Below are 10,248 nucleotides of genomic sequence, written 5' to 3'. Positions count from 1 at the left end.
CGTCAATAGTCAAGGTAGGCACACCTTATGAATGTGAATTAAGAAAATAATGTAAAATGCTGCTGTGCTGTGGGATGGGATTCATCTCACTTTGCATAAAGCCCAGAGAAAAGTACTGAATTGTGCAGTTGGAAAATATATAATGCAGAACAGTGGCAAACAAGCACTGTTACTTTTGTGGCTTTTACATTGAGCTGAATGTACTGATTCTGGATTTAAAACTGAGGACAGGAGGTTTGTCTTATGGAATTATGTAAGGGCTTATAGGTGAGCATGGTTCTTAATACATTTTTATGTGTTTCTCTTCTAATAAGTATTAGTTTTGCTCGCATACTCTTCACAGTTTTTCTTAAGTACACTTGTCAGAGACAACTAGGTTGATAGCTTGTGGATGAAAATCAGGGGCTGAGCCAAAAAAGTAAACCTTGTATTTACTCTTTACTACAGACCACCTAATCGAGGGAAGGATGAGCAAGATAATACTAGTTACTTCCTAAAGAGTCTTAAAAATGTGGAAAACCTGTTTCAACTGAGAAATTGGAAGTGGCCGAGTTTTCAAGGTCAAGAACTGTGGGGGCTTTTTTCTATCTTAGTAAGAGTTGGAAGTTGTGCCGGTCAATTCAACTGACTCACAATGGAATCACAATGACCTTGCTTCAATTGTCCCTATGGCAGGATAATTTTAAAAAGAGTTTCTAAAAACTTCTTGGTTTTAAGTTGGACTAAGTGAATTAACCAGGTACTTCAGCCTCTGATCTGATCAGCTATGATTACAATGGAAAAAGAGCACACTGCCTGCCTCTGCAAGACCATCTACTCACATCAACAGGTATTGCAGGTAAGGTAGTCTTCCTTTTGTGGGCTTCCTGGATTGCCACAGACAAGGATGATTTTGCATTCACAATAATATGGGTTTCTTTTCCTCTGCAGATGATGACCATGTTATTCATAGCTGATAAGCTCTAGCTGAATCTTCTTTTCAGCTAAGTTCTTAGCAACTAAGATTTTGTAAGTTCACTGGTTGACGCTGTTGTATCAGCAATTAATTCTTATATATTAAAAAAAAAACAACTTTGGAAGATTTTTACAGTAATTCCTGCTGTGGATTTTTGAATCCTGAAGTAGTGAAGGAACAACATAAAATAACTAATGGGATATCATAGTCTAATAAGAAAATAATTACTTCATATGAAAACATCTGCTTTTTTGTCTGCCTTTGCAGTGTTAAATACAAACTTCTGTGCGGCAGCAGATCTTCTGATAGCATCTCCAGTCACTTCTGACACAGGTCAGATACAATACAGGTCTTATTGTACCTGCAGTGATTCTAAGAGGAATTAAACTTAAAATGCAAGCACCATAATGCTGTGAAGGTAAAAGATCTGCTTCTTTGTTAGGTTGCTCAGGGCAGCAGCAGATAAAAAGGAAATCCAGGGCAAAGGAGGGAGCAGAACCTTGTGATGGCTTAGCAGAGAGGGCAAACCACTGGTGGCCTGCTGCTGTGAGAGTGTTTAAGCCAGTTCTGTGGAGCAGAAGTCTTAGTAAAGGTCTCAGTGTCCTAGAAAAAAGTTGCCTGGGAAAATGCAGGAGCACGGAACAAAAGGTGGTGATGTTTTCTTAAGGGTGCTGTACCTTGGAATAGAATGGTTGAATTAATTTTTCCACTTCTCCAATATCTCCAAATTTGTTCATAGCCGAGCAGTGTTTTTATGTTGAACTTTACTTTTTTATAGTTCAGTGCGAAATCTTTGGAGTCTATCAACTCCAGTAGACAAAAAATTTATCTGGAGCCACACCTAAAAATCTTAATCTGGGACAGAAGTATTGCTAACTCTGTTGCTTTTGATGTGGCAAATATTACACCAGGCTAGACTTTAAACACGTGTTTGTGATTAGTTCAGCTGCCAGTTGAGGGACTTTCAACACCTCAAAAGGAAAAAAAAACCAAATACAGGAAACAATGTTTAATCAGAAGTTGATATTGATATGACTTGGATTTGAAAAAGGTAATGAGATCTAGATGTGTTGGAGGTTGAAACATTTCCAGTGGAAAAAAGGAAATTCTGTTGAACGAAGTTCTGATAGGGTTTTATGTAGACCAATTTTATGCTGGAATGTCACCCATATTTGAGGAAAATTAACTCACAGCAGAGGCATGGATGAAGGAGTATGTATGGGAAAGGAAAAACCTGCCATTTGAGAGGACACTGGATGACTGTAGGTTAATTTGTTTGTCACAGCAACAATTGAGAATGGACCTGTTTGTTCTACATGTAAGCAACTTAGAGAAGGGAGATAAAGCTAGAAGGTCAATGGTGGTGTGAGAACAAATATATTAAGGAATAAACTGAGGCTGAACATAAAAATAATGTTTAAGAGTTTTGTGAAATCTATGAAAATACTGAGAATGGTTAGGCTAACTTATTGGTGGACATGTAAAGCAGAAGCAGAACAATGATTTATACATAGAACAAATGATTTATACAAAGCTATGCCAATGTTTTTAAGAAGCGTTCTCTTGTTTCACATCTTTGTGATCAGGGCTCAACAACTGGTAGGAAGGGAAATGCTGATATCTCCCTAGGCTCCATATAAGCAACAGGAGCCTGTATTGTTTTCTCCTTACAATAAATCCTACTGCAGGAGTGGAGTACAGTCTCTGTGCACTGATACACACACCTGGATGCTTCTTCATACCTGTCACATTTCTCAATTCCTTTAAAGGGAGTAGTGCTCTCTTACATGACACTTCTCAACAAGGCATCACCCTGCTGCATTTATAATCTTAAAATATCATAAGACAAGACCTTGAGCTAGGATAGACTGCTGCATTTAGCAGGCTTGCTGTAAAATGGTATTTGGTACAAGCTTATTTCCTCCAAATGTATCTGACAGAGGGAGTTTTCAATTTCAGGGCAAAATACGTTGGTTAGAATTGGTGTTAGCAATAAGGGAGACATGTGGGAACACATTATGTTACAAACTATAGGCTTCGTAAATGATTATCATTACTATATAAATATGTACATTATATAAATTATATAGATAAAACATGAATTATTAATTTTTTTCATGTACCCCATCTTCTGCAACTTTGTGGGTTTGTAATCATGCCAACATTTTTTACTATTTCACTTTTTTATCCATGGTTTCAGTGAAGCTCAACAGCACATGCAGGTGGTAGACTTTTTGGTTGTTGTTGTTTTTGTTTGTTTTCTGAACTAGTTATTGCATTGCTGACCATCACAATAAGGTCAGCTAAGAGTTGTACAATGTCACACAAACGAGAACTTCTGTTGAGGATTCCACAGAGACTATGATTCATACCTTATGTGCTTTCAGCCCAAGGGTGTTGATGTAAATATCAGGCTGAGTTTACCTTAGAGGTTTACCTTAGCTGTAAAGCTTGACTAGCTAGGTATGGTAAAAAATGCTGCTCAGAAAATTATAGACAAAAATTCAAATTATCTTCTCTTTTTAAAAAATCCCACAGTATCATAAAGGTAATTAAATTTTGCATGAGACCTTCAGCTATAAAACAAACAAATCTTACATAGCACCAATGGGGGAAAAATATCTTTATAAAAGTCTAATTATGGTTACTGTCCCTGTCCAACTGGACTATCACAAGCATTTCCTTCTGCTTTGTAACAAGTAGAAATTAAAGAAGCTTTTGTGGTGCTTCTGTGAAGTTAACCAGGTTCTGTATCTTCGCAATACATTCTTTTCCATCTCTGCTGCTAAAGTTTCTTACTGGAAAGCAGCTATAAACCCCTAAATCTAAAGTATAGTGTGACCACTGCACAACCATAGCAGTGTCAAGCCCTAGTCAGAATTACAAGACTCATTGCAGGCACGTCCATGATTTAAATGTAGGGTGTGGGGATATTTTTCCTTCAACATTCCACCACAGGACCAGCCACCAGTGTGACAGAGCAATGGAAGTTCCCTGCTGTTAAGATTATTTCCCAACTCACTTTGGTTTTTTTTCTTAAGGGTGTGTTGGTGTTTGTCTGTGTTTTGTTTTTATTTTTCACACTTTTGTTGGGATTTTTTGTGTGTGTTTGACTTTTTCCTGTTAGAAAATTGTGGCAATTTGAAAGCAGAGCTGGAAGTGAGAAGCTTGACAGGGACCAGAGTGGGTGGGACTGTATTTTTCAAGTGCTTTGTGAATGCTTTGCTTGCAGAAGTTAACCCCTGTTTTGTAATGAGGTGTGCTGGAAAATGGCATCTGGACAGCTGCATTCATTAGTCCATTGTGAAACATGGCAAGTTTAAGCAAGTTTTATCTGCAAATTTCACCTTGGGCTTTACTGTGGAACCATTACTGGAATCTGCATAATGATGCTTATGTTTTAAGGATAGTATTACACCAGAAGTTAATTTATAATGTGTCAACAGTGTTAAAGCAATATGTCAGGTAGAAATGTGTGTGAGAAAAGTCAAAAAATCTTGTATTCTGGTTGAACCCAAGCCATTCTATGATTTTATGATACTTGGAGTTGTAGAGTTTACAGTATGCATCAGGAAATGGAAGTCAGCTCCATTCAATTTACAGCCATTTTGAGTTTTCTCTCTTTTTGGTGATTTCTATCTGAGTCTTATAGGGAATTTGTAATTTGGTCAGGCGTTGAGGACAAAACACCCTACTTCTCTTCTGTCAGAGAATCAGGCATTGGCTGCTAATTGAAAGGTAACTGTTGGACAGGTATAATTGTCTCAGTATTCCAAGAAGCCTTATTTTGTGAACTCTGTTTTCTTTAGGAAAACAGTTAGAATTATTTTAAAATAATAATAAAATATTTATTAAATCTTCTTAATAAATAAATTTCCAAGGAACTGTAATTTTCTTCTCTCTTTTTTTTTTATGGATTTTTTTAAGGCATCAACATTTAGGAGACCTTATTCCCTATGCATGTGTATCCTACTCGAATAATTTTTAACCTGTGGCTAATCCCAGCAGAATTTGACTTATTTATCAAAGAAATATCCTTAGAAGTCTGTAAAAACAGATAGCTGCAGAGACAATTGAGGTTTTATTAGTGCCCCCCTCACTGATAGTGACACAGATCCAAGGAGACCACCATAGTCTTTGCAGTAAAGAATACTTTACCAGTATTCTGAAATACTGGTAGATCCACTGAGTATCAACTTTTTTTTCAGCCAAATGAAATTGCTTCATTAATTATTTAGGGAATTCAGTAGGATCTCTGAGGCCCGCGGAAATCCTTGTTTCTGTGTGCTCCTTCTCTTCCTACAGTCAGCCCTCAGGGGGCAGTGGCACTCTGTCATGGAGAGTTCTGGTGCCTGCTCCTGATCTTCACCTCCACCCCACCCTGGTGGCGCTGCTTTCTCTTTGGAGGCCTGACGCAACTACTGGTCCAGAGCATCTGGTCCAGATGCTCCTCCTCTGACAAACACAGTCTGTAGTTTCCTTCAGTTCTGCAAAGCTGAGGTATTTGGGGATCAAGGAGGTAGAGGCTTGCACCTCCCAAGAATTATTTAAGAGAAAAGTAAAATTAATGAGGTGTTACACTGTAACTTCATTAAGCAAGCTGTGGTTGATCTGGAGCTAAAGTGTGGCAATTCTTTAGCAAATAAGGAAAACACACTTCTGTAATTGGATGAGCTCATTAGTTTAATGTGTCACTATAAATTACATCAAAAAGGTAAAATGTCATTATCTGTGATGACATATTATCTGTGATGATCCCGTAGGAACTTAAGAATATTTTAAACAGTTATTGTTTAGTGGAATCATGGGAAAAAACTCTGGTATTTTGGAAATTCTTGGTGGCTTTTGTGTTTTTGTAAGGTGGAATTGTAGAACTACTGAAGTTTATCTGAATAGCTGATTTTTTCTTAAAGTCCCGCTTTTGTGGCACCTATTCAGCTTTGGTAGAATTTGAATTGGCCAAAACCTTTGTTTTACTCTAAGGAGTTATTCTAGGGTGGGGTAAAAGGATGGTGATGGAGACAGATGTTCATGGCTCCCTGTATCTGGAGGGCTGAGATCTCTCAATTTCCTTACATAAAGAAGACAAGAACAAACCAACCTTCTGAATACCCTGCTAATGTCTTTTTTCCTGGCTGACAACTGGGCTTGCTCCCTGACCAAGTGATAACACAAGAAGACAACTCTGCCTTACTGATGCTATATATTTCATCCACATCACCCTCTACTCCTGAAGGAGATAAGCATGAGAATCTTCTTTTTCTTTTGATGACTTTGTGAGCACAACTTGGGAGGTTATTGCTTTTAAAATATCTTTCCACTAAGCATTAATTTTATAAAGCACAGCCTGTAAGTCACAAGCAGAGGTGCTGTCAAGTCTGATGCCAGTTATGCAACCCCTTTGACATCTGAAAGTTTGCTAACAGGAATGTCTCCTTCTCCCTCCTCAGAGGGAGAAACATAGAAGCAGAGAAACATAGGAGCAGAGCACAGTTCTGGATGTGTGGGCAGAAGGAGTGGTCCTTCTCACTTACATCTGCTTTTTGTCTAAGGAATGAATATGATGCACTGTAAGGATTATTTTGACAAGCTATTTCTTATAAGTACAATACCCAGATGAACAGGCCAGGTACTCCAGGCTTTTTGCATGGCTTTTGAATGGAAGAAATATACCAACAACTGAAATCAGTACTGTAAAACATGAATGAATCTTCCTGAGTGAAATATTGTCTTCATTCTGACCTTAAGCAAAAGGTCAAAATGTTCCAAGTCCTAGTTCCCTCTGCTCGAGACCATGACCAACCACACTGAAGTTGAAGTATCAGGACTACCTGAGAGCTGCTACAAGACTCAGTCTCTCTTGCAAGCTGTCTGAAGACCATGTAGAATCATAGAACAATTTAGGCTGGAAAAGATGCTTAAGATCATGTAGTCCAACTGTTAGCATAACATGTACAAGTCCACCACTAAACCATGTCCTTAAGGGTTGGGTGTACGTGTCTTAAATACCTCCAGGAATGGTGACTCAACCGCTTCCCTGGCAGCCTGTTCCAGTGCTTGACAACGTTTTCAGTGAATTTTTTTCCTAATATCTAATCTAAACTTGCCCTGGAGCAACTTGAAGCCATTTCCTCTTGTTTTGTTGTGTGTTACTTGGGAGAAGAGTCCAATGCCTCCCTTGCTACAACCTCCTCTTAGGCAGTTGTAGAGAGTGATAAGGTTGCCCCTGAGCCTCCTTTTCTCCAGGTTAAACAATCCCAGCTCCCTCAGCTGCTCCTCATCTGACTTATGCTCCAGACCCTTCACTTCCTCTGTTGCCCTTCTCTGGACCTGCTCCAGAAACCTAATGTCCTTTTTGTAGTGAGGGGCCCAAAACTCAAGGTTTGGCAGCACCAAATCACATGCTTGACTGGTGGTGTAGATGCAACTTTAGAGCCTCTAATATGGGACCACCTTGTCTCCTACGAGTCAGCGATATCGGGTGATATCTTCTGGTCTGAGCTGAAGATAAAAGTGTATTCTGGGTGCTGTGACTAGATATTCCTTTGGTGGTGATTGGGGTCACCCCAGTAGCATCCTTTGAGGGGAAGATGCCTTTGAGTAATTCAGTGCCTTGGAGTTGTCTCCTGAGCAGTAACACAAAGCAGCTTGTTCATTTGCTGTTGTTGTCACTTGTGTCAACTGACCTCAGATTGTGTTGATGTGTTTACTGAATAACCTGAGAAATTTGATGCAATTGCTTTGTAAATAAGGCCTAAATTTGCAATGTGAATGTGAATATTTTTGTAGTCATATTGAATAATGTATTTAAACAAAACTTTAACAGGATATTGTACAATTGTGCAACTCCTGTGCAGCAGACAATAGAAAGTCAGTTTATTAGTTATTGTCTCACAAGAAAGATGTTTCCTGTGGAATTTTCTCTGTTATCAAAGCAGGAAATGCAACTCAATGCCCCTGTTCTTCATTTTACCCAAATGCTTTATAATGAAAAGTGCATTAAGATTTAATTTCTTAAGGATTTAATTTGATGTCACTTCTGACTTTGTCAGACTCTAGGTCAAAAAGTACTATTATTAAGTTTTGGGATGGCTTATTTGGGTCGTGTAAATGAAGTCTGATATCTAGAGATATTATTTAAGAGAAAAGTAAAATTGTATATTCAAGCACAGTCTTCTGATCAGTGACTGGATCAATATCAAAGTGGCAAATACTTTGTTCAGTGTCTAGACACACATCTTGAGCATTAATAGTATTGCTTTCACAAATGAATCAGCAGCCCAACATCTTTGCTTTAGCAGGTTATGAAGAATAAAGCACAAGTATTTTTAGAAATGAGGTTGGACCCTGTGTCTGCATTGGTGTATCAGAGCTCAGAGACCAAGAGGTCTCTGTCTCTTTACCATGGCTGTTTCCTCTCAGAAGCTACTGGTCTTGAGAAGCTTGTGAGCCAGACTCGGAAGGCTATTTTCCCCTTTGCTTTATATTAATTATTAAATATCTGATGTTAAATATCTGTAGAAACCCTGTGAGAATTTGGAGAAATTATTATCAGTCTCTGTTTTCTGTGAGAGAAAAAGGATTCTGAGCCTGTGTCAAAACTGGTGTGGGATCTTGGTGGCAAATGGGCATCGCCAGATCTTGCAGCTGCCTCTCAAGAGGCTGCAAAACCTGGATTAGTTCTTCTGCAAGCTGTCTGCTCCTCTGCACCCTGTTGCAAGTTATGTGGCCCAGTGCAAGGGCCTGTGTGACTGCAGACCCCATATCACTGCTGTGGGCTGCTGTTGTTGTGATGGTATTGGTGAAATGCCACCTTGTCTTCTGGCCTGTGACTTCCTGATTGTGACTCACCTGCACTGTGGTTTGTGATGCACAGTGTCAAGTTATCAAGTCATTTAATATTATTGCTGGGTTACATCTGCTTCTGGGTGGGAGAGTTGTTTAGTTGGGTTCTTTTATTATGTGCAGAGTAAGCAGGGGCAGTGTAATGACATAGCAGCTTCAGCAGTTAATTGCTTAATTTGATTTATGAAATCCACAAAAGGCCCAAATGTGGACCTTCTGGAAAGGGTGGAAGTTAAGTGGGGAGCCTGGCATGTTATCTAAGTGGATGACTAACTTTGGTCCCTCAAGAGCGAGGAGAATCCACTGTCATCAAACTGAGACACAAAATGACTTCAGAGCTGAAGTTCAGTGGTGGAATGGCTGCTGGGCTCAGCCTCTTGTAACTCTGTGTGCTGAATCTCTTGTTTCCATTTAGAGCATTACTGCAAAAATGGTGTTGTATTAAAAAAGTGAAATAATTCTCTACTGTAATACCTGTTCCACAATAAAACAAAACAACCCAACAAAAAACTTTAGATGGGAAGTCATCTGGTTTTTTTGCATAAGTGGCAGCACAGCCTAAAGCAGAAACATTCATGCATTGAATGCTTGAATCTATTAAAAGGCAAAACTAATTAAAATAATAATTTGAAACTTTATCTAAGATAGGTCTCATCTAAGGTAGCTCTTTATAGGACAGTTTGAATACTCAAATACTTTTATTAGAAAGGGTTGAAAAATCAGATTTCTATTTTTTCCCAAGATGTCATGCTGCTTTCAAAGAGGGCTTTCATTCTGACTTTTTATTTTTTAGAATTCTAAAAATTCTGAGTTTTTTAAAAAACTTATTTCAACTGCAATTTCTTACTATTTTATAACACCTGTTTTTAGTGATTTTAATAATGCTTAGTGTGATAGCTGGCTTCTGTGCTATTTTTACATTTTCATAATAGTACTAGGTGCTTTTGGCTTTATATGTTGAGTGCTGTTACAGAAAAATAATGGGAAATTACTATAAAATTTAAAAGATATCAGACTTGACAATTTTAATGGAGATGTTTAAAGACTTTTAAAAAAATGGTGTGTAGTTATTTTTGTTAAAGCTTATGAGATTCTAACATCATTTAGTTGAAGACAGCACTTAGCTAAAAAACATTTCCATAGCAAAAGCTCCTGCTGACTCTGCTGACACCTTAACAATCTCTATGCAACAAAATAAGACAGAAGAAAAGCTACAAGGTGTTTTCTTTAACTACTTGCCAGTGCCTGTGAGATCTTCCACTTCATGACTGTAATTTGTAGTGAACTTGCTGAAAATCCTTGTTGTTGCGCATCTGACTGGAGAAGCTGGTGAAGGCTGGAACTGCCCCCGGAGATCCCTCTATGTGCAGTTATTCAGACCTTGTGGTGGTGGATAATGACTCTGGAATTGCCCTGTGATAAAATGCTTGACCCATCTCCTTTTTTCC

Source organism: Camarhynchus parvulus, chromosome 5, assembly GCF_901933205.1.
Source record: "Camarhynchus parvulus chromosome 5, STF_HiC, whole genome shotgun sequence".
Taxonomy (NCBI): Eukaryota; Metazoa; Chordata; class Aves; order Passeriformes; family Thraupidae; genus Camarhynchus; species Camarhynchus parvulus.
Note: the sequence above shows the minus strand (reverse complement) of the source record.